The following is a 25,803-nucleotide window of genomic DNA, read 5'->3' on the forward strand; positions in this document are numbered from 1 at the left end:
CTTTCCTCACGTCTTTTATGAACTCGCTTCTTGGCCAGGCATAATGGTTCACATCTGCAACCTCAGCACAGGAGGCTGAGGCAGGAGGAACACTGAAAGTCGGGAGATCAAGCCCAGTCTGGGTAACACAGCAAGACTCTCCAGAAAAAAATTTAAAAAATAAAACAAAATAAAAAATAACATTTTCTTTTACCCAGAATTTAGTTTCCTTAGGCCCTGCAGGAGTTCAGCTGTTGGTGTCAAGGCAGATGCTTCATAGCTGGCCGGTGGAACTAGGCGTCAGGTCTGGTGATCTGGCAGAAGGCCTTGGTACCTGCTGGCAGGAGATACCTCTTTCCTCAGCACCTGCTCTTTACACCTCCTCAGCTCCTCCGCCACTCACAGGAGCTCACTGCAGGCCGAGGAAAGGCCCGTGTTTCACTTTGGGTAGGAAAGAGCCAGGTATCTCTTATGGGGAGCTGGTGCAGCTATAGGCCTCTGGAGGAGACTGGAGGGGCTCCGGGTCCTTGGAGGATAATTCAATGGGAAGGAAGCAACAGATTGAGTTTCTTGGCTCCAACTCAGAATCTAGAAAAGCAGGCCTTGTGTTTCTTCTGTCCCTTTGTTGGGAGGCTGGAACTCCGAGGACAATGGTCATGGCCACGAGCCCAGCTGGGGGCCCAGGGGAGACATGTCTGAGCACCCCAGGATGTGTGAGGAGACATTCATAACCTTAGAGACCCAGGTTAGAAATTCAATGTTGGAAGCAGCAGCCCGGGAGAGGCCCAGGACAGATCCTGGATGGAATTTTGACCTCTTGCCAGTGGCTTACCTCCCTGCTCCCATCCTTACCCTCCCCATCCCCATCACATAGAGACCTCTAATCTGGCCTCCAGCTGGGGAGCTCCCCACCCACGTGCCTGGGCCCTACAGGATGTGGGAGTGGTGGAGAGCGAGTGATGGTGACAAAGGTGACATCTCCTGGGCAGCAGAAATGGTCTCCAGGCATGCATTTTGCAGAGACTAGCAGGATGGTGTCGACATAGATGTGTGTATTTGTATATGAATCAATCCACACCCTGCGGTGACACCAGAAAAAAACTGTCACCATTGAAAGGAAGTGGTAAATTCCCTCTCATTCAGAGAATATCTTTCTCTTCTCAACCAGCTGCCCACGAGTTTCTCATCAAGATAGTAATTCATTGTACAGGGAAGGGATCTCACCATGTGGAAATTCCCACTTCCTCGGAGAACAGTGTGCACAGTGTTAACCTTGGTAAGAATTCCCCTCCCCTCACACCCCTGATGGCAGCTTTCCTCTCGGAAGCCTGCGGTCACCCACAGTCTTATCCAAACCTGAAAAATGACCTGCGGCAAACCTGCCAAGCACCAACAACCCGAGCCATTGGAGCAGATAGTGTCCTTTTTTTTTGGTCTGCCCAGCAACCAAATAGCACTTCAGTTTTCCTTTTGGGGGAAGCAGCTCTTCTCCCCTCCCTTTTCATGTGATTCTGGTAGGGGCGGGAGTATGTGACCCAAGCCTGGCCATTGCAGAGATACATCTCTCTGGCCACAGGGAAGGACACATAGCCCAAGCTGGGCCAGTCAGTTACCTCTGACCAACACTGCTAGACCGCAGTGCAGGGCAGAGCCTGTCTGAGGATAGAAAACTAAGAGATGGACAGAGGCCTGAAAGCAATCTCAGAGCTCCTGGGTCTAGCTGGTCTTTTTAGTTATAAGCAACTTATAACCGACTCTCCTTCTTTCCTTCCTTCCTTCCCTTCCTTCCTTCCTTCCTTGCTTCTTCTATTAAATGAAATTTATAGGAGGTCACTGATTTGGGCTGAGCTCCTGCACGAAGCCCCAGTAGACCAAACCAAGAGGGAGTCACTCTTGCTAAGGTTCATATCACCAAACTCAAACTAAGTCATCAGGCCTTCCCAAAACTCAAGACAGAGAGAGATAATAAACAAATCCCCAAACAGGCCAGTTGTAGCCAGCAGGATAAGGAAGTCCCCTCTGCTTTAACCCTTACAAGGAAAGTAACCTGAAGTAACCTGATCTCATCAATCTGCTTTTTCTTCCCTGTGTCTGCTTTCTTCCCCCTTTTCTGCCTATGAAGCCAAGCTTTCTATTCCGCTTATCAGAACACTTTTTCTAAAGTTTGAGAGGAGATGCTGCCCCAATTCATGAATTACAAATCAAAGCCAACTGAATCATTTAGCTAAATTTGTTGTCATTTTGCCTTTCGACATTTCCCTCTTTTTCTTTCCTTTCCTCTTTCTTTCTTCCTCCCTGTCCCTGCTTCTCTCTTTCCTACTTATTTTGGCTTAGGCCAGTTTGAGTTTGGCTTTTGTCTCTTGCACTGAAATTTTTCCAAAAACTATCCCAATGGCATTGACACCTCACACGCCTGCCTGTCCCCCAACGTTGGGTGAGAAAGGGTTAAGATTTCCATTTCTGAGTTGTCACAGGGGTACTGACCCATCCCAATCCACCACCTCTTTTGTCCCGTAAAGTGTAAAATAAGAATATCTTTTTAAAATTGAATACATGTATTTTTCTATTATACACATCATACAAATATTTATTTTTAAATGAGAGAAAGGAGAAAAATTAGTCATAGTCCAGCAACTATGATTTTAGCTTATTTTATTAATAGCTTATGTCTTTATAAGTATTTCCTCACACATTTACATAGCTGCAGGCTTCAGGCATACAAAATATACACTGCTATGATCATCGTAACCATCAGCAAGCGCTTCTTTCTGTGGTTTCTCAGTCTCTTTTCTTTTCTTTCTTTTTCTTTAAAACAATTTTTTTTTTTTCCTGGTCGACAGTGCCTGAGCAACATGGTAAGATTCTGTCTCTTAAAAAATAAAAAGAAAAGAAAAGAAAAAAAATTAGCCAGGTGTGTGGTGCAGGCCTGTGCTCCCAGCTACTTGAGAGGCTGAGACGGGACCGCTTGAGCATGGGAAGTCAAGGCTGCAGTGAGCCATGTAAAATAAAAAATAAAAATGAAAACTAAAAAAGAGATAAGAATAAATTTAATTTTTTGTTGATACACTATGTTGCTTAGACTGGTCTCAAATTCCTGGCCTCAAGCGCTCCTCCTGCCTCAGCCTCCCAAAGCACTAGGATTACAGGGAGGAACCACATCCAGCCCAAAGTCTCCATTTTCCACCGCTTTTCTTAGTGGAGGTGGAGTTGTGAGATGGGAAATTATGTCAGTCACCTACAACAATGTCAACACATCTGCTAGGTGGGAGCTCTTCCATTACCTGGAGTTTATGCTGAGGCCTGGGTCCCGCGCCCAGAGATTCTGTCTCAGTCGTTCCGGGGTGGTTTCTGATGAGCCTTTCCGAGAGGCTCCGGGTGACACCCACGCTGGCAGGTGTGTAGGAATGCTTTTGCTATCTAGATGAAAAGCATATTCAAGTTTGAGAAGCCAAGATATAGATAAGTCCGGACTTTACCAAACACTGATTCATGCACCTGTGGTTTTCAGAAGCATACATTTCTCTTGGGGACCAAGTTTCCGAAGGGGACATGGCCCACAGTTTTGAGTCTAAAGCCCTTGAGAACTGCCAACTTCACATAACCTAAATGGGGAAAACATCAGGGAAGGATTTCTGTTACTGTTGTCTCATAATCTCCCTTCAGATGGCTCGAGGTTAAGGGCAGGCTGCGGGGAGCTGGAGACTTTGGTGCAGTTTCAATGTTCTCAAGTGCTGGGGACTGTGTCAGAGGATGCAGTGATGAATAACCCAGAACACGATCCCTGCCCTCTAGAAGCCAATGACCAGTGGGAAGATGATTACAAAGTAACTGCTACACAACTGCGAAATAGCTGGGCAGAGAAAGGCACAGGGCGGGCTGGGAGCAAAGAAGAGGCATCTGGCCAGCCTTCGGCGACCAGGGGAGACAGCCTGGAAGCAGAGCTGAGGGAGGGTCAGCCACATGGAGGAAGGTGGGGAGGGCATCCCTGGCAAAGAGAACAGCAAAGGCAAAGGCAGAGGCAAGGGGGTACAAAACATCATGGCGTCCTCAGGTGTGGAATGGTGAGCGATGGAGCGGGAAGGCAAGGTGGGGCCAGGCCCACACACCTGCAACTGAACAGGCAGGTGGAGCCTCTGAGATCTCCAGTCCCCATCCCAACCTGGAGCCGGCTTAGGACTGTTTGAGAATTTTCCACCTGTCCACTAAGCGGAGTGACTTGGCTTCTCGGACTACTTGAGGTGTCACCGCAAAGGCATCACGTTTGGTCCATAAATCCCCAAGCCTGATCGAGGCCCGCACACACCTAACTGTAACCACACATTTTTCTAAGGGCAAGGACAATGTGTTGGTTAAGCTGCTAGTAGCAGACATATTTAGCAGTGGTTTACATGAAACACAGGCATATTTTCACCGGGAAACAGAACAGGATGCGTACAGTGGTCCCGTGGTCAAGGTTCAGCATGTCCAGCGTTCTAATCCACCACCCTTTGCTGCCTTGCTACCCAGAGTGGGACCACAGTCCAGCAGCAGGCGCCTCACTGGGTGCTTGTTAGAAACACAGAATGAGCTCTACTCCAGACCTACTGAGCCACGGCCTGCATTTTAACAAATCCCCAAGTGATTTATTTGCAAACCGGTAGTTGAACAAGTTGGCCTTATTACTGGTTGCAATGAGGAAGACACCATGGGGGAACCATTTCAGTAAAAAGGTGTTGGAAAGGACTTACAGGCTTTGGGCTTTGGTTAGGTGAATTGGGGGAGGGTCTAGAAGGGAAGGGCTTGCTCTGCATTGTCTGCTCTCTGGAAATGGGACTATTCCGTGGCTGGGTATGTTAGTAAATCTTACCTATAAGGACAGCAGACAGGATCAGGCTGTAGTTGGAGTTGATAAGGAAGCCACTGTCACTTAATGAGCCAGGAGGGGATGTGTTTAGTGTTTGGTGGGGATTTTTTTGTATGTGCTTAGACAGAGTAATGAAGGGGTCTCTTGACCTCTTCATTCGCAGTTGCAGAGTGGCAACTGACGTCGGTGTCTGTGAGAATAGCCAGGCAAGCTTTTAATAAGATTAAGCCCTAGCTCAAAGTGTCAGGCTGTTTCCTGGATGTCAGGGAATACTTTTCCTTTTCTCAGCATTAAAGGTTGAGAGTCAGTGTTTTAGTTTGTGGCTTCCTTTTTCAAGGCTGCCTCATGGCCCAATATGGTTGCTAGAACTCCAGCCATTTCATTAGTGTTTCATGGTTAGGAAAGAGGGTGGGGAGGATGAACAGCACATTTCTTAGATCCCTTTAAGAAGCTTTTAAGGCCAGGTGCAGTGGCTCAAGCCTGTAATCCCAGCACTTTGGGAGGCTGAGGTGGGAGTTCCAGAGGCATTTGAACCAGAGGGACTCTGTCTTGAGTAGGGGCTGGGTAAAATAAGGCTGAGTCCTAGCTAGTAGGCTGCATTCCCAGGAGGTTAGGCATCCTAAGTCACAGTATGGCATAAGATACAGCATGGTGGTGCGTGCCTGTAATCCCAGCTACTCAGGAGGCTGAGGCAGGAGAATTGCCTGAACCCAGGAGGCAGAGGTTGCGGTGAGCCGAGATCGCGCCATTGCACTCCACTCCAGCCTGGGTAACAAGAGCGAAACTCAGTCTCAAAAAAAAAAAAAAGAAAAAAAAAAAGATACAGGTCACAAAGACCTTGCTGATAAAACAGGCTACTGTAAAGAAGCTGGCTAAAACCCACCACAACCACGATAACAGGAGTGACCTCTGGTTGTCCTCACTGCTCATTATATGCTAATTATAATGCCTTAGCATGCTAAAAGACACTCTCATCAGCACCAGGACAGTTTACAGATGCCGTGGCAACATCTGGAAGTTACCCTATATGGTCTAAAAATGGGAGGAACCCTCAGCTCTGGGAATTGCCCACCCCTTTTCTGTAAAACTCATGAATAATCCACCCTTGTTTGGCATATAATCAAGAAATAACCATAAAAATGGGCAACCAGCAGCCCTGGAAGCTGCTCCGCCTATGGAGCAGCCATTCTTTTATTCCTTTACTTTCCTAGTAAATTTGCTTTCACTTTATGGATTCACCTCAAAGTCTTTCTTGTGTGAGATCCAAGAACCTTCTCTTGGGGTCTAGATCAGGACCCCTTTCCAGTAACAGGAGAATAACTTGAGCCCAGGAGTTCAAAATCAGCCTGGGCAACAAGATCCCATATCTACCAAATAAATAAATAAATTAGCCAGGTGTGGTGGCACACACCTGTGGTTGCAGCTACTCACGAGGCTGAGATGGGAGGATCGCCTGAGCCCAGGAGGTGAGGGCTGCACTGAGCCCATAAACCAAAAATAAAACCCTAAGGCCCCCCAGTCATCTGAATAGACCCTTCCTCTCAGCCAAGGGCATTCCAAAGTTAACCCGAAAAACTAGTTCAGGCCATGATGGGAAGGCAGAGTCAGACATGCCTCCTTCTACCCTTCTCCCTCATCAGAACCCAGACATTCTTTTCTATTGATAATAACTCTTTCAACCAACCGCCAGTCAGAAAAATCTTCGGATCCACCTATGACTTGGAAGTCCCAGCTTACAGTTGTCCCACCTCTCCAGACCAAACCGATGTACATCTTACACATATCGATTGATGCCTGGTGCTCCCTAAAATGTATAAAACAAAGCTGGGCACCAACCACTTTGGGTGCATGCTGTCAGGATCTCCTGAGGTTAAGGATGTGTGCCCTTAACCTTGGCAACACAAACTTTCTAAATTGATTGAGACTTGTCTTTGACACTTTTGATTTTACACCTGTGATTCTGCTACTGTATTCCAGCCTGGATGACAAAGTGAGACTCTGTCTCGAAAAAAAGAGAGATGCTTTTAGGACTCCAGCCCCAACAATTTTCATTTATACCTCATTGGCTGTCCTGAGTTTCCAGAGATTTGGGAAGTACAGTCTTTTACTTGGATGTATTGCTGCCCACCACCCCATGCCCCCATCCCGAAATCAAGTACTTTTGGTAAAGCAGAAAGAGAAATTGGGAATTGGTAGGTGACTGACAGTCTCTGTCTCAGACAGGGAAGCCAGGGCTCAGGAGTGGGGAAATTCCGGGCCTGGAGGGTGGAGATTTTATGTTCTCTTATCAGTGCTTAACATTCCTGCAGCCAGACTTGTCCTGAGCTTCCCTGGTAAAAAAGAAACAACCTCTCTGCACCATCTGTCAGAAATTTTAATAAGGCAGAATTGGAGTCTCTGGTTTTTTATCCTGCTGGCTGGGAAAGCAGGAGTGAAAAGTAAGTCAGCATGGCCCCTAAGGCCACAGCCACAGAGAGAGAACAGTAGAGATAAAAAAGGAGATCGGTCTGCTCTACAGGAAGGTTTTATCCCATCCTTAGGAAGGGTGAATGATCCTTAAAGCAAGGCAGTCAGAGCTAGTAAGAAAGAAGCCTGGCTTCCCTTTTCATTCCACAAACCAGCGCAACTGGGGAAAAATGAGTTTCGGGCACCATGTGACCTGATGCAGTGCTGAGGCGCCCTTGGAGAGCGTGGTGGGTGTCTCAGCATATGTTGTCCTTATGCCACCTTCCGCTTACACACCCCATCCTCTGCTCCAGTTCTGGATCCCCTTTCATCCCCATGATAATCCCTTTCTGCAGAAAGGGAAACCAAGGCTTAGCAAGGGTTAAGCAACTTGCTGAAGATCACGCTGCTTCTAAAGAACAGAGCCAAGCTTTCCACCCAGTTTGACCCATCCCAGCCCCTGCTCCTTTCCCTCTGTTTACAACAGGCAGGCGCTAGCCTAGACTTTGAGGGCCCAGCTCTGAGCCAGGCAATCACTCCCTTCCTCTAATCTCAGCTTCATCAGCTTCCAAGCCATCCTCCCACTTCCCAGGTGAAGGTCTTAGGGTCAGACAGGAAGAGACTAAAGGATGAAATATGATTATACAGAGATGTCTAGCTCACAAAACTCTCTCTTGCAGCCATTTATACCCATTTCCCCTAATTCGGGCAACTCGGAATGTGAGAAAAGCATTCAGCTGTTGCGAGAGTGTGATTTTACTCATTACAGAGAACAATTATTTTGAATCTATGAGAACTGTCTAGAAATCACATGTCATTTTCACTTTCCCCTAATAATGCTGAAGCTTACATTCAGCTGTTTATAAAGCTTCCCACTGCAGAGGCAGCTGGCAGCTAGCAGCCCACAGGCAGGCCTGTACCTGAAGCCAGAAGCACAGACCCACTCAGCAAGCCGCAGTGCTGGGCTCAAACCTGAATCGATTTTGAAAGAAAGAAAGGCTTGCAAAAAGGACACAGTGAGCCAACAGTCAACAATCAACATCTGTCATCATCTGGACTCTCCCCCTGCTTGGGAGCTGCATTCAACAGGGTCAGGAAGCCTAGGGAGGGAGGAATGAAGCTGAGAGGAAATGGAGATCCTGGGCCTGGGGGAGATCCCCTCACCTATCTGCCAGCCTCACTCCCAGGCTCTGCCGTGGGCCAGGAGCTGGAGCCAACACTCACCTACAAGGGACATCTGTAAAGCTCTTTAAGCCAAAGGCCAAAGCTGCTGTCCCTTATCTATGATCAGGGATTCCGACAGTGGAGTCCCCAGCGTCCTGGCTACCCTAGAGTCATGTTTCCGTTTACTGGGTACAGAGGATACCCACTGCATGGGGCCAAGCAGAGGGGCATGCGCATGCGCATGTGTGTGTGTGTGTGCACGGGTGTGTGCGCGTGTCCATGTGTGCGTGTGTATGTACGCACCTGCAGTCGTTTTGAGGAGTCAGGGTATTTGCATAACACAGATATCTTTGCAGACACCAGACAAACAGGAAGTTTCAGAACCTCGGCCATTTCCTTTCACTGTGAATCAGCTGCTGCTTTTTCTCACGTAGAAATGATGACAATCACAGGGTAGGCCAAGGCCACAGAGGCCAGGCGAACAGCACAAATGCCTCCAAAGTCTCCTCTGGTCAAGGACTCCCTGTACTCCCCACCCCTGCGGCCAGGGCCCCTCCCGCCTGCTTCCTAAAGCACTTCAAGACACCTGTGATCCCAGCCACACACCAGAGCACAACAGACTGCCCCCACACAGCACCTGTTACACTAACGCTTGGAATGAGGTCCAGCCAGGAGGCTCGGGGGAGCCCTCAACCCCCAGTTCCCGGCAAGGCTCTTGCACAGAGAGGCACAAAGAGTAACAAGCACACCTGGACTTGGCATTGGAATGCCTGGGCCCAGAACCCCATTCTTCCCAGCAAGGCCTTGGGCACACAGCCAGCCCCACTGAGACTGGGCTTCCTAATTCGTTAAATGAGGCTGATAATGGCTACCCTTCAGGTTTGGGGTAAACATTACACCCAAAAGGGAGGAAGATTAGGCAGCAAATAACAACACAGGCATTGGCCGGGCACAGTGACTCACACCTGTAATTCCAGCAATTTGGGAGGCTGAGGCAGGAGGATCATTTGAGTCTAGGAGTTGCAGAACAGCCTGGGCAACACAGCAAGATCCTGTCTACAAAAAACTACTAAAATTATCCAGGCATAGTAGTGTGTACCTATAGTCCCAGCTACTCAGGAGGCTGAGGAAGGAGGATCACTTGAGCCCAGGAGTTTGAGGTTACAGTGAGCTATGATCATGCCACTGCACTCCAGCCTGGGTGACAGAATGAGACCCTGTCTCAAAAAAGAAAAAGAGAGAGAGAGAGAGAGAGAGAGAGAGAGAGAAAACTATTCAAGCTTTGGAGTCAGATACTTGAATTCAAATCCCAGCGTTACCATGTATTGGCTATAAGACCTTGGGCAGGCTAACTGTTTCCTACGTCTTAATTTTCCCATCTATAAATGGAAAAAATAAGAGTGTCTACCTGAGAGTCTACCGCGGGGCTGAATGATATAATCACTCAGCATGAAGTACAGTGCCTGGCTCGCAGGAAACTCTCAGTGATGCGAAGCAGGCTTCTCACCACCTCCACCCTCCTCCCTCTTCCCACCCACCCAGTGCTGCAGAGTCGTGAGCAGGGACCGCAGCATCTCTTCTTCCCACTGTGTGCCCAGAACCTGGGCTGGCCCATCAAAAGGCTTAACAAATCAGTTGAATAAACAAATAGATGTTCCTGGTTCATAGCATGTGCTAAGGAGATAAACATATAAAAACATAAATGTAAACAAAATCCAAAGACCAAACCCCCACCCTCTCTGTTTTTGAACTTCCTATAAGTGGACGGTACAGAAGAATGACTACAGACATCACAAGCTTTAACAGCAGTCAGGTCTGGTTTGCATCCTGGCTCTGCAACTCATGAGTGGTGTGTCCTTTAAGCTCTCTCAGCCTCACTTTCTTCATCTGTAAAATGGACATCAAATAGTCACTCAGCCACACTGGGTTGCTTTCGATTTAAATGAGATGATGCATGCAAAGCACTTAACACAATGCTCGTCCTATAATAAGCATGTGGGAGAATGTGTCAGATAAATCCCACCCTCCGGACCCTGGAAGAAGATGATGCACAGATTTTACTTTTCTCAGGACGAGGCTTGGGGCCGATCTCCCTCGTGCTTCATTTCTCTCGGTCCTCTCCTTCCCTTCTTAAGCCTTACCGTCTTCTCTTGAAGAGCCTCCTCCCTGCTGTGGGACTCCTGAGAAAGACAGTGAGCTACAATCCACACCCTTCTACCCACCACCTCACCCCAGCCACGGTAGGAAAGTGGGGGAGTGCAAGAGGCCCATCTCTGTGCAAGGAAGACAGTACATTTACCCGGGCATTCCTCTAGGGCATGTTTGTTTCACTGGCCGGTGCTCCAAGGGGAAGTCCGGGCTGCCCTGGAGGTACAGGCCAACTGTGAAGGTCTGGCGTCAGACAGCCTGGCTTTGAATCCAAGGCTCTGCCACACGCGAGGCTGTGTGAGCTCAGGCAAGTCAACTACCCTCTCTCTTAACGTCGATTTCCTAATCAGTAAACTAGAAACCAGTCCTAGTACCCAGGGCTGATGTTGAAAATATTCAATAACCAGCTGAGGCACTAACCTATTACATGGCAGGCAGCCAGTACAAGGGTGCACCTCCGAAATATTAGCCCTGCTCACCTCTCCTGCAGAGGTTGCTGTGGCACCTAATGTGTCGCAAACACTACTAAACATTTGCCACTATTGTTCCTGTTTTGATGTTGAGCTGATGTCCTGAGGTTTCTAGCACAGCCTCCAGTGGAGGGAGTTCAGTGAATATGCTGACCCTAAACAGACCTGGCTTGGTTCTCCCTGAGGCTAAGGCTCATTTCCCTTCTCACCTCCTTATGTTCACTAAAAAGTCACAGAGCTGCTGGGGCTGGGATGAGGCCTTAGTCTCACTCATCCAAGTAAATCTTGGACAACATTCCTCTGCTGTCCGTGGGTGGGAGCTGTTTTCCCCATGAACATTCTTTGTAAATTTTCATCACAGCAACTAAGAGCCAAGTACCTAATGGCCCCATCACTGGGTACATATTTGCAGTACGGACCAAGCCAACATGTAGCTAACATGTCACACCTGGGGCCTCGTGCATTGTGTGGAAGGAAGGCCTGGAGACGTTGCTTGTGCACACACCGCCGCACAGGTTTCTTCTTCAGGGGTGAAGGTGCTGCCCCTCCAGTTATCACTCCGTGGACCTGTGTTTTTAAAAGGGCTCCCAGGGCATCCAGGGCAAGGAGGTGGCCCTCCATAGCAGCAGGAGTTTAAGCTCAGCCATCCCCAGCTCTCCATCCTGTGCCCCAACAGTGCAGAGGACACCAAGCCCAGCTGCCCAGAGATCAAGATCATCTCTGTCCCCAGGGAAAGCCTGTTGGAGTCCAAATCCAGTAGCAGCCAGGACAGCTGGTCACCCAGGGAGGCCTGTGATTCCCTGCCTGGGCTGTGACAGTCCACTGGGCCCTCCCATTGTGAGGACTAATAGCAACTATCCCTCTCCTGCAGGCCCAGTGGCACAGCAGCCTGGGCCGCACATCCATGAAGTCCCCTCCTGTCATCTGATAAAAGATGCTCCCACTGCAGACAGCATGGACACCAGGGAGGGAAATGAGTAAGCCTCAGAGCACTAGCTCGAGAAATAGCAACTGACACGATTGCTGCCCACCAAAACCAAAGAACAAAATGCAAACCCAAATGGGATTTTCTGGTAGCTGTTTTACCCATGGATTTTTTTTTTTTTTTTTTTTAGATAGAGTCTTGCTCTCTCTCCAGGCTGCAGTGCAGTGACACAAACTTGGTTCGCTGCAACCTCCACTTCCCAGTTTCAAGTGATTCTCCTGCCTCAGCCTTCCGACTAGCTGGGACTACAGGCGTGCACCAACATGCCCAGCTAATTTTTGTATTTTTGGTAGAGACGAGGTTTTACCATGTTGGCCATGGTGGCCTCGACGTCTTGACATCATGATCTGCCTGCTTTTGGCCTACCAAAGCACTGGGATTACAGGCATGAGCCACCTCACCTGGCCTTATCCATGAATTTTTAAAAATTTGAATCTCAACCTTCATGAATAGAGCCCAGCAGGAACCCATCCATGCATTACCGGAGCACCTGTATCAGTCCTTGGCTATGTCACGACAATGCACGATACGACAGCAGTGTGCTCACCAAGATGCCGCTTCTTGTGTGTAAGCTACGTTCTCTCTCGGTCAGGTTTTTGTATATATTTTCTCACCTTTGATTTATTCCTTACCAAAAACTTCAGGAAGACATCATATAATAAGAACAGTTAATTGGCAATATGTATTAAAATTTTTCAGTGTGCCAGGCAGTGTGCTCCATGCCTTTAATTAATGTCTCTTTTATTCCCCCAAGAACCCCCAATGAAGTAAGCACTATTGTTGCCCCATTTCACAGATGGGAAAGGAAAGAACTGGGACCCCATCTCAGATCTGCTGCCCCTAGAGCCAGTGAGCTTCCCAGTGGTGCCCTCCCCACTCCTGTGTGAGTCCTGCTTCTTCTAATTCATCTCCTGCCCACGCAGGCAAGGGTGAGGGGGCTGTAGACCCATGGCCAGAACTCGAGCATCTGAATTGGCCAAGATCCAGGATGTAAACCTGCCTGACTGCTGGCAGGTCAGAATTCTGGGGCCACGCACACCACCTCCCTGCCCCAGAGGCGCCAAATACAGACATTGTCAGCTCTCCTATTTGCACAAATAAAATGACTTTCATGTGTGCGTCAGTGTGGGACATTATTACTGACTAATGTCCCTGTTTTGCACTAAGGTCCACTCTTGGTGGTGTACATTCTATGGGATTGGACAAATGTGTAATGACGTGTGTAGGGGCCAAGGAAAACTTTCCGTTCACCCTCTGAAGTTTCATTAAAAATTAACTGACAAAAGGCAGATTCATAGGAGAAAAGGCACACATATCTATTTGGTCATAGTTTTACATGAGAGGGGCGCCTTCAGAATGAAGACCCAGAGATGCAGGGTGCACTGCCCATTTTTATGCTTAGACGCAACAAAATACGTAGAAATGTGATTGGACAGAAAAGGGAATGATCTCATGCTCACAGGCTGAGTAGGGACACGCAGCAAGCCCTGTCTAGATTCCTCCTGGGCCCTCTGGGCAGCACTGCTTCCTGCTGGGTGCGGGGCAGGGACCTCTCTGGAATGGGGGTCGTCTTATGACCTACAACCAAACAAGACAGGTTAGGTGATTTTCTTATGACAAATTTTTACACAGAAAGGTGGGGGGTAGAAGTTAGAGTAATATTTTTAGGTTTTATGACTGGCTTTGGGGAAAAGGGGGTTTGAAAGTTTCTATGACCCACATTGGGAAAGAGGACTTCAGGCTGGAGTGCAGAGGCGCCATCTCGGCTCACTGCAACCTCCGCCTCCTGGGTTCAAACGATTCTCCTGTCTCAGCCTCCTGAGTAGCTGGGATTACAGGCACCCGGCACTGCACCCAGCTAATATTTGTATTTTTAGTAGAGATAGGGTTTCACCATGTTGGCCACCAGGCTGGTCTTCAACTCCTGACCTTGTGATCCACCCACTCGGCCTCCCAAAGTGTTGGGATTACTGGCATGAGCCACCATGCCTGGCCCAAATTTAACTCATTTTTTAAAATCACCAAATACTATTGCATTGTCTGGATGTGCCACAGTGTATTTACCCATTCACCTATTGAAGGACATCTTGGTTGCGTCCAGGTTTCGGCAAGTATGAGTAAAGCTACCATGAACATTTGTGTGCAAGTTTTTATATGGAAGTTCCCAACTCACTTGGGCAAATGCCAAGGAGTGAGATGCCTGGATCCTATGGTTAGACTATGTTTGGCTTTGCAAATAGTATTTTAAACCTAATTTTACTCTGGATCTTTCATGTTTTAATGGGATTACTTGATTTGGGGAACTGCAATGCTTCCAGCAAAAGCAGGAGCCTTCCTCAGCCCCGGGCCGTGACACCCCAGGCTCCCCTCCCTCCCTTCCTCAGGCTCCCTGTCATTCTCCATTCAGTTGCAGCTGCTCTCAGACCCACCTGGATTCTATATACACATGGTCTGGTTCATGCCTTCTGCAAGTCAGGGAAGAGATTGTTGAGATTTAAAACCAGCTAAAATGCAGTTCCTACCGAGGGTACACAAAGATCTCATTTATATCAAGCTAAATTGTTTAGAATGTTAAGCAACTTTGAAAGCAGTAATTCTGGAATATAGTCAAACTCATTGTAATATACATTATTCTAATATGACCTGAATTTTGATATGTTTTCCTTCTTTCGCTTACCTGAATGCTGTTTTTCTTATTGAATCACTCCTTCCTTTTCTCGACATACATACCTCTAACAGGGCAGGGGCAAGTCTTATTTGTCTTTGTAATACCTAAGCAAATATTTATTAAATGAGTATGTTGGAGAAAAGCACCTTGTTTTCCCTCCAGTTTGGCAAGGTCTTTCCACTGAGTCTTCATCTTTGCGGAAGTGACCCCCATCAGCAGCACTGGAACATCATTCACATGCTGACTTCACATGTGCTGAAATGTACTATTGACTTCCTGAGGTCCCAGAGTCTTGGAGGAGACGATCAGGGCAGGAGTGGAGCCTCAGGGGCAAGTCTCAGGATTCCAGGTCTTTCTCACCATCTCCTAGAGGAGTCTGTTAGTGCCATCAGAGTCTTTGCACACTGTCCCTCGGGGTCTCGCCATGCCCTATATCACGGAAGGTCTCTGCAGTCTCATCATCAGGGGTACTGTCACCTTGGCTCTGTGCCAGCCATTCCCACCAATATCCGGAAGAGCTCCTGGTGCCTTGAGCTCCCTGATACTGTGCTGCTCTGTAAGCCCCTCGGGTTTTCCATTCTTACCAAGCTCCTCAAAGGAAGCCGTGGAAGGCTGATTTGTCTGATTAACTTGCGCTGTCCTCCACTCAAGAAACAAACTCAAGTTTCAGCATTTTGAATGACATGTCGAACTCAGCGTCTCTCCTTCTCATGACCCAGGTGTGGCCCAAGAAGAGCCCTGCTCAGGGGACCCTCCTCACATCTCACAAGAGGACAGCTCGCCCTCCCTGCTGTGTTTTGGGGCCCCAATTTGGACATCCTGGGCCTTGACTGCCAGCTCCAGTGTCCTTGTCACCTTTTCTCCCCTAGGGTGTGAGCTCTCTGAAAAGCAGAGTCTCAATGGACCCTGCTCCCATTCCAGAATCCCTGTGCTGAGTGGGCCCCGCTTTTAGTTAAGGCAGCCCGAAACACCATAAAAAAGGATCCCAGACCACTCTGGCTGAAATACAGAAGTGCATTCCTAGACCCCCTTCCTGCATGGAGGTTCCAGGGCAGCAGCTGGCTCTGTGCTGCATGGTGATCCAGAGCCCAGGCTTTTCCAGCTGTGGCTCCATCATAACCCAAGGGCTTTGAACCACTGCAAGGAGAAGAGAACAGGAGTGTGGAAGAAGCAGGCTGCTGTCTCAGAGGCCCTCACTCCACTGGCCAGAATTCTGTTTGTGGTTTCCCCAAACCCAAGAGGGGCTGGTAAATGCTGCCTAGCTCTCACCCAGCAAGAAGTGGAGAATGGGTTTCAGTGAAAGCCAATAGCCCCTGCCATAGATCCCGTTTCTCTTCCTCCAATTGTGCCTTCTCTTACCTGCCTACTGGCCCCACGTGCCACTCTTGCGGTGTAAAGGACTGAGGATTTTAAAACCCCAGGACTAATACAGTCAAGAGGCAGCCACCTACTGCTCCTAAGAATTGGGTAATAAAATCTGCTCACCAAGGAGTAATCATTGCTCTTTTAGTAACACACATCATATCCTAGCACTGGTCTGCGTTAGTATTCTTTGAGTTTTTATTTTGTTTGTTTTAAAATTTATTGTCCATGCTGTTATTCATTATCCCCAGGCCTCACTGATGTGTACAAGTTCCAGGGGAAATAAAAGCCAAATATTATGAGCACATATCTTCCCTGAGCACAAATACATTTCAGAGCTTCCAGCTCCACATCAGTCTTGTGATATTAACCTTTGAATAGGTCATGGGAATCCCATTCAGACACATTTAATGTGTTCACAATGATATTGTTCACGGAAAACAGGACCAGACTTGGGATTACAGCCCTTGATACAGGGTGTAGCTTCTACCCCAACTGCCACGAAAGCTGGTCCCTTGAATCTGCCAAGGAACAAGAGAAGTCAAGTAGATTTAGGGGCAATTACCTCCCACCAGGTCCCTCCCACAACACATGGGATCATGGGAAATACAATTCAAGATGAGATTTGGGTGGGGACACAGCCAAACCATATTACTCGTTTAGGACCATTGGGTTGCAGTAGCTATTACCAGACCCAGGTGAGTACTCCTTAAGCAGAATCCTCCACTGCAGCAAAAACTCTAGATTTTCAGCAGCATAAAATGACTGGGATTTCAAGGAACAAAAATCCCACCGTGTTGCTTCAGAGCACTAGAGGCAAGTAAACCATCCCTCAATAGAAGCTTTTAACCACAAAGCAGTTGTGGGGGAAGGCACACTTTGTCCTTGAAATGGTGGACAGCATAGAAACCCCAGGTGAATCTCCTCTCTAGTGGCTGTGGCCAAAAGTTACTGCTTCCTTTGTTGGGGGGATATGGTGTAGCCTTAAGAGGTTTGGGTGACGTTTTTACCCCAGATGCCCCTAGAAGCAGAAGTTTCTCCAGGTGTGGTCCTCGGACCACCTGCATCAGAACCATCAGTGGTCCTTGTTAAAATGCAGATGACTGGCCTTCCCCCAGACCTGCTGAACCAGAACCTCGGAAGGTAGGGCCTGGGAATCTGCATCCTTATCAGGTACTGTCTCTAGTGGCTCAGATGTGGTCAGGTGTTAGGCACAAGATGCTGTCATCAATGACCTTGCAGCATGCCTGGGGATCCTGGGGCCTCCTGCTTCAATTTAGAGACTTGTTTGGACCTCCTTCATGGCTCCAAGCTGAGTCACCCCTGATTTTTGGCACTGTGCCCTATGCCATTTTGCCTAAGTGAGTGTTCTATGGATATTTGTTGAACTAAACCAGTACCCTTGCCGGCAGGGCATTATCAGCTCTCTTTTGGGGGGCCCACCCACTGGGACACAGAAAGTATACAATCTATCCCTGACAGTAGATTGATGAGGGCATGGGTCCAAGCTATATCAACAAAAAGAAGAAGAAGAAGAGACAGACACTTTAGTTGTCACCCAGCCCCACGGCTCCTCCAGTGGTTTCTGGAGGCAGAAGCAGCTGTTTCATTCACGTTCACTGTTCATAGATTCTCGGCTGGGCAGAGGCAACCTTGGTATGACTCAGGAAAGGCAGATATCAGCACAGATGCGTTTTCGAAGGAAGAGCCAACACTGGTAAGCGAATGAAGTCAACCTGAGGGCCTTGACAGTGGCTTGGCCAGATAGAACATCTGTGTGCAGTTTTGGCTTTTGTTCTCCAGAATAAGAGTCATGTCAGCTGTCCTAGGTATGCTTCCGGTGTGGCTGCTAAACTCCCAGAGGGGCCCTGGTCCTCATACATGTCATGGAAGCATTGTGTGTGGCTACTGTCTACAGCTGCCCCTCCGTCCTCCCAGTTTCCAGTGGGATGGTGTGGGAGTCAGTGACTGGGATGGCCTTTCTCACTTACTCAAGGTGAGGGGGTGTGCCTACCTAAGGAACTTGCTGGAAATGAGCTGACCTTGTTTCTCTAAACTAGATTTTTAAGCCTCTTGCAGGGTCCGACTAGGGCATGGGATCACTCAGTTTAAAGGAAGAGTAGGGATCTGAACATGGCCTGGAGAAAACTTAAATCCTCTGGATACAATTTTCTCGTAAGTCAATGTCCAAAAGGAAATCAGAAAAAGCTTAAGGAGCCCTCAGACAGCGCACTACCAACCAGCAAGGAATGGACTGTTGCTGTAGTCGGGAAATGCAAGTAACACAAGCATGGGAAGAAGTGGGAATGACTAGCTCATGAGGATCATGTTCATTCATGCTCATGAAAAGCAAAACACCTTCATTTAGGTCTCAATCAATCAACAAGCATTTGCCAAGCATTCACTACAGGCCAGCCTCTCTGCTGGGGTACAAAAGGTATGCAGAACAGCCCCTGGCCTCAAAGGCTCAGATCGGAGCCTTACTTTGAATCCTAAATATTCAACTTTTCATTATCTTCCGTACTTCCACAGTTGAAATCTACTTGTCATAAGGTACTCAGTTGCAGGCAAATTTAGCTGACTTGGAATGAAAAGAAATTCAGTAAACATATAACTGAAAGGCTGGAGGCTCAGAAACAGGGCAGAAACCATGAAAGACTGTACAGCAGGAAGCACCAGTGGGTAACCCCACGGGAGTAAGAACAGGAATAAGGAATAAACCCATTGTCATCACAGAAAGGTCCAGGACTCCAGGGTTTGCACCACGCACACCACAGCCTGAGCCTCTGCCCGTTACCACTGAAACTTGAAAGGATTCTCTACAATCCCTGTTTCTTTTCATCATTAGTTGTCAACTCTAAGTCTGGGCCCAGAGTCCTGAGCCACATGCCCACATCCTAGCTGCAAGGGAAGCTGGAAATAGGGCATCTGGACGTTTTTGTTTTTTAGGGGGAGGTGGGCACCCATGCCTGAGGCAAGGAATTTCACAAACATAGGAAGGGGTTCAGATGCAGGGCAGCCAAAATGAATCACAAATGTTCATCACACCTCCCATATCTTGCATAGAAATAGGAAATACGAATGTGAAAGAGTAACAGTTACTATTTTTTTGAGACAGTCTCCCTCTGTTGCCCAGGCTAGAGTGCAGTGGCACAATCTCGGTTCACTGCAACCTTCACCTTTGGGGTTCAAGCAATTCTCATGCCTCAGTCTTCGAAATAGCTGGGATTACAGGTGCCACCACCACACCTGGCTAACTTTTTGTACTTTTTGTAGAGACAGTGTTTTACCGTGTTGACCAGGCTGGTCTCAAACTCCTGGCCTTAAGTGATCCACCCACCTCGGCCTCCCAAAGTGCTGGAATTACAGGTGTGAGCCACTGTGCCTGGCCAATGTCTATGTTGTTTTTTGTTTGTTTGTTTGTTTTTTGGACAAGAAGTAAATTTATTGGTTCATATTATGAGGGGGCAGCACAGTGGAAGCCCTCATGAGTGCAGGGCCCACCACTTGTCCAGAGGGCCACGATTGGGGATGTACTTAACCCCACAGCCATCTGGGATGAACCGCTTCTCAGCCACCATGTCTTCAAATTCATTGGCATTGAGCTTGGTGAAGCCCCACTTCTTTGAGATGTGGATCTTCTGGCGGCCAGGGAACTTGAACTTGGCCCTGCGCAGGGCCTCAATCACGTGCTCCTTGTTCTGCAGCTTGGTGCGGATGGACATGATCACTTGGCCAATGTGAAACCTGGCCACAGTGCCCTGGGGCTTTCCAAAGGCACCTCGCACTCCTGTTTGGAGCCTACATTGGGGCAGTGCAAGGTGAGACACATGAACATACACCTGGAAGGCCTGTCTCCAAGGTCCCTTAGAGCAACCCATACAGGAAACAGGCTGCATGCACTACCAAGGAAGCTGCTGTTTGCAGCCATTGCACACTGGGCCCCCACGAGGAAAGAAACCCAGTCGGCTTAATTGGCTGCAGACAATTTCTATGTTTTTTAAAGGAATTCTTCAGACTAGAAATATTGCAGGCTATCGGTGCAATACAGAATATTCCCATGACCTTAACGCATTTCCAAATACCTCAATTGCTATCCCCGTTTCCAGAACAACCATTGTTCTGAATTTTTCCTACCTTAGATGATCAGGTTGGCCTGTTCTAGAATTTCTTATAAATGACATTGTTCAGTATCTATTCTTTTCTTTTGTCAGTTAAAATAGTAGTTTAATGTTTTACTCTTCTTAAGAAAACTTTTTAAAAAGTAGTTAATTTCAGGCCAAACACAGTGGCTTATGCTTGTTATGTCAGCCCTTTGGGAGGCCGAGTTAGGTGGATCACTTAAGGCTTGAGCCCAGGACCTCAAGACCAGCCTGGGCAACATGGCAAAAACCTGGCATTACAAAAATATGTATGTGTGTGTGTGTACGTGTGTGTGTGTGCACGCGTGTGTGTACAAAAACTAGCTGGGCATGGTGCTGCATGCCTATACTTCCAGCTACTCAGGAGGATGAAGTGGGAGGATCACTTGAGCCTGGGAGGTTTGAGGCTGCTGTGAGCTGTGATCGCACCACCACATTCCAACCTGAACAAATGAGCCAGACCTGGTCTCAAAAAAAGTAGTTAATTCCTTTTTCTTATTGCTTTTATTTCATTTATATGACTACATCATAGTTTGTGCTTCCATTCTCTTGTTGATGGCCATTTGGGCTGTCTCCCCTTTTTTGCTATTATAAATAAAGTTGCTGTGAACTTGTACAAGGTTTTTGAGGTTATAGGTTTTTATGTCTCTTACATAAATACTTAAGAGTAGAATTGCTGTGTTGTAGGGTAGGCATATATTTCATCTTATAAGAAACTGACAGACATTTTTTCAAAAGCGGTTGAAGCATTTTACACTCCTACTAAAGAAGTGTGTGAGTGTCCTAGTTGCATGACATCCTTCCAACATTCAGTTTTTCAGTCTTCTTAATCTGAAGGTGGGTGTGTAGTGGTATCTTATGATTTTATATTTCTCTGATGATTAATGGTGTTGGGCACTTTGTCACATGCTTATTGGCCAGTAGTATGTCTTCCTTTGGTAAGTATCTATTCACATCTTTTGTCCATGTTTAATGGAGTTGTCTTTTTTATTTATTTTATTTATTTATTTATTTATTTGAGACGGAGTTTCGCTCTTGTTACCCAGGCTGGAGTGCAATGGCGCTATCTCGGCTCACCGCAACCTCCGCCTCCTGGGTTCAGGCAATTCTCCTGCCTCAGCCTCCCGAGTAGCTGGGATTACAGGCACGCACCACCATGCCCAGCTAATTTTTTGTAATTTTAGTAGAGACGGGGTTTCATCATGTTGACCAGGATGGTCTCAATCTCTTGACCTTGTGATCCACCCGCCTTGGCCTCCCAAAGTGCTGGGATTACAGGCTTGAGCCACCGCGCCCGGCCTGGAGTTGTCTTTTACTTTTGAGATTCAACTTGCTAGTAACTAAAAATTTTATGTCTCCATTTTCACTAAGAATATTGGCATGTAATTTACTTTTATTATAATAGCCTTGTTTGGTTTAGGTATCAGGTGTCAGCCTTCTTTGGGTTTGGATGATCTCATAAAACGCATTGAGAAGTATTCTCTCTTCTTCTATTTTATAAAATAATTTAGGTCCAATCTCTTTTTCTACCCTTATATTTACAACCCATTTCTGACTTTATATTTGTACTGTGCTTATTGACAGCATAAAATTGGGTCTTGCTTTTTCTTCCAATCTGACAGTGTTTGACTTTTGATTGGAGTGTTTTATCAATTTTCATTTAATGTAATTATTGATGTAGTTATTTATTACTTGTTTTAAGTTTGTCTAATCTCTTCTTTCCCCTCTGCTCTTCCTTCCTGGTTTCTATTTTTTTTTTTTTTTTTGAGATAGAGTTTCGCTCTTGTTACCCAGGCTGGAGTGCAATGGCGTGATCTCGGCTCACCACAACCTCCGCCTCCTGGGTTCAAGCAATTCTCCTGCCTCAGCCTCCTGAGTAGCTGGGATTACAGGCACGCGCCACCATGCCCAGCTAATTTTTTGTATTTTTAGTAGAGACGGGGTTTCACCATGTTGACGAGGATGGTCTCGATCTCTCGACCTCGTGATCCACCCGCCTCGGCCTCCCAAAGTGCTGGGATTACAGGCTTGAGCCACCGCACCCGGCCCCTTCCTGGTTTCTTTAGAGTTTCAAGAGATTTTATTTTTAAAATTACATTTTAATTTACCTACTGACTTTTTGCAGACTGAAGATGCCACAACTATAAACAGAAGCCAGAAATTGTGGTCTTCAAGCCTCTCGTTCTTTGCTAATTTACTTCATCGTCACCTTCCCTCACCACCTATTTCCCTTACTTCTGTAAGTGAGCTTGGCTAAAACTTTATTATGAGTTCCAATCACTGGGCTGAGAGGACTCCCAGACATTTTGTTAAATAAGAAGCTTTCCCTGTCTTGTTTATGATTGCTGGGTACCATAATATCACTGCCTCAGAGAAAAAGCCTGTTTTCTCAAATGCTTTTCTCCTTGGTCACATATCCCAGGTTTAAGTTCAAATACTGAACCAATGACTTCTAAGTGGTGGAGTTTATTATTAAAGATGTCCTTTAAACATTGCCTAAACCCTGGCTGGTGCAGCTGGAGGTGGCAAGGAGTGAAAGCTTATGTCAGAATGCTCTGACCTGTACTTCAGGAAAATGCTAACACCCGCCCCAACCACATGCTCCTTCTCCAACCACCCCATATCACAAATCAACTTCAAAAAAAACCTACAGTGGTGGGGTTCCTTTTCTAAAAGACCTGCCTCCCAATGGCACTATTAGAGCAGGATGATTTTGACAAGGGTGTAGACTCACCAGGATTACAAAGTTGGCTGAAAGCTGAATGGGATCCTCAAATGTATTTTTTGAACATTTGGATTTAAATGCTTTAGGGCAGGATAAGAACTCTCCAGTGATTCTCATGTCCAGCCACTCTCTACTGTGTTTTGACTGGCCCAAGGAGGTATTTATGTTAGTAGCCCTTGTGGCAAGTTCTATTTACAGGCATCTAGAAGAGTACAAGAAACCTTGCATGCTGGTTGGGCCCTTGGCACCCGAGTAAAGGGTCCAGAAACCAGACAGCCTGAGCAGCGATTGATTCATATCTGTGTGGGGCCAGTATTGATTCATATCTGCATGGGCCCAGTAAAGACATGGAAAGTCTCTTCATAGGCCCCAAGTTCCAGCCTGCCAGTCCCAGGCCCAGCTGCTCTCACAAGTTATTTAGCTTCCTCTTTATGGTCACACAAGCTACAGTTGGAAAAATTCACCTGAACAGCCTAATTGTATATCTCAAAAATTCAGGGCCGGGTGCGGTGGCTCACGCCTGTAATCCCAGCACTTTGGGAGGCCAAGGCAGAAGGATCAAGAGGTCAGGAGACTGAGACCATCCTGGCCAACACGGTGAAACCCCGTCTCTACTAAAAAATACAAAAATTAGCTGTGCATGGTGGTGCGTGCCTATAGTCCCAGCTACTTGGGAGGCTGAGGCAGGAGAATTGCTTGAACCTGGGAGGCGGAGGTTGCAGTGAGCCGAGATTGCACTGCTGCACTCCAGCCTGGCACTTGGCAACAGAGCAAGACTCTGTCTCAAAATAAATAAATAAATAAACACAAATTCAGGCCTAACCAGCACCATTTGTAGGCAAGGATCACAAAGAACAAACTTGGATAACCCTGTATAAGGCGGGAACGACTCGAGTTTATTGAATGAAATGGAGTCGCCCCAGGTCCACGGAACTTCAAAGGAAAGCCTGGAACTCTAGCGGAGCTCCAGATCCGGGACTGAATGGTGGCGACAGCCTCTCCTATGGCCTCTTTGCCCCTAGTGTGATGCCACTTTCCCACTCCTCAACTGGGGCTCCATGGTGCCGGCCAGACCCATCTTCCTCACTCACCACTCACATACTCTTAGTGACTTCCGGTGTCCTCAGTGGAAATCCCAAATCAGTAGCTTGGCTCATAGTAACTCTTCAGCCTGCACTCTCCCCACACCACTCTCTCCACTTTCTGACCCCAACATTGCATGGGTAACAAGATGTGTCATGCCCAGCCTGTCGCCCCGTGGCTCCTCCCTCCTCACGCCCATCCCCCGGACCCACCCCCACTGGATCAGTTTCCTGTTGCTGCTGTAGCAAATGTCCACAGACTTTGTGGCTTAAAACAGAACAGGCCATGCACGGTGGCTCACACTTGTCACATCACAGCGCTTTGGGTGGCTGAGGCACGTGGATCACTTGAGGTCAGAGTTCTAAACCAACTTGGCCAAACATGGTGAAACCTGTCTCTACTAAAAATACAAAACTTAGTGGGGCATAGTGGCAGGCGCCTTTAATCCCAGCTGCTTGGGAAGCTGAGGCCAGAGAATCGCTTGAACTGAGGAGGCGGAGGTTGCAATGAGCAGAGATTGCACCACTGCGCTCCAGCCTAGGCGACAGAGGGAGACTCCATCTCAAAAACAAAACCAAAAAATAAAACAAATTCAGTAGCTCAGAGTTCTGGAGGCCAGAAGCCTGAAACCAGTTTCCCTGGGCTGAAGTCAGCGTGCTGGCCAGGCTGGCTCCTTCTGGAGGCTCTGAGGTTAGAACCTGTTTTCCTGCTTCATGCCTTCTAGGGGCCACCTGTGTTCCATGGCTTGTGGGCCCTTCCTGCTTCAACACACACCCCTCCAATCTCTGTAGTGAGGTCACAAGGCCTTCTCTTCCTCTGTGGTCAAGTCTTCCTCTGCCCGCCTCTCATAAGAGCCCTGGTGACACATGCGGGGATGCCCAGATAATCCAGGACAACCTCTTACCTCAAAACCTCAATTCAGTCACATCTGCCATGTTCCGTGTGCCCCATATGGTGACATCGATAGATTCCAGTGATTAGGATGCAGATGTTTTGGAGGTTACCACACTCACCAAGCTGGCAACTCCCTATCTGCCCTTCAGGTTCTGCTCAGACTTCATCCTTCTTCTCGGAGTGGCCTCCGCAATCCTCAAGGCTGTGTTTGGGGCTTCACGATTGCCATCCACAGCCCCTGACAGGCTCCCTCCTGAAGCTCCCAGCAACCTGGATTCTAACTGCCTTTTCACCTCCCTTCTCTCAACTATTAACAGTTGGAGGGCTGGGACCTCATCCGTTTTTTCCCTCTCAGTATCCTAAAGGTCTGGCACAGCATACATGCTTGAGATATGTTTGCAGGAAGGAAGGGGTCCCTTCTGGCTGACAACCCCAGGATAAAAAGCTCTGATGATGGCCGGGCGCGGTGGCTCAAGCCTGTAATCCCAGCACTTTGGGAGGCCGAGGCGGGTGGATCACGAGGTCAAGAGATCGAGACCATCCTGGTGAACATGGCGCAACTCCGTCTCTACTAAAAATACAAAAAATTAGCTGGGCGTGGTGGCACGTGCCTGTAATCCCAGCTACTCAGGAGGCTGAGGCAGGAGAATTGCCTGAACCCAGGAGGCGGAGGTTGCGGTGAGCCGAGATCACGCCATTGCACTCCAGCCTGGGTAACGAGAGCAAAAAAAACTCCGTCTCAAAAAAAAAAAAAAAAAAAGCTCTGATGATGTGGGCACAGAGGTCCCCTATTTAAAGCGATAAGGGGCCCCAAAGAAAGTAGGGCTATGGCTGGGAGTGCTGGTGGACCAGGCCACATTATGCCTTGGGGGTATGCCGCTTGTGTCTGGACTCC

The 25,803-nt window shown here is 47.8% G+C and overlaps 1 non-coding gene across 1 annotated transcript; it reads right to left on the reverse strand.

Moving 5' to 3' along the window:
- Positions 1–19,913: 19,913 nt before the first annotated feature.
- Positions 19,914–20,048, reverse strand: LOC120362429 (small nucleolar RNA SNORA70). The gene has a single exon (XR_005578336.1). It is a non-coding gene; the product is annotated as a small nucleolar RNA SNORA70 (small nucleolar RNA).
- Positions 20,049–25,803: the final 5,755 nt, after the last annotated feature.

Source organism: Saimiri boliviensis, chromosome 15, assembly GCF_048565385.1.
Source record: "Saimiri boliviensis isolate mSaiBol1 chromosome 15, mSaiBol1.pri, whole genome shotgun sequence".
NCBI classification, from domain to species: Eukaryota; Metazoa; Chordata; class Mammalia; order Primates; family Cebidae; genus Saimiri; species Saimiri boliviensis.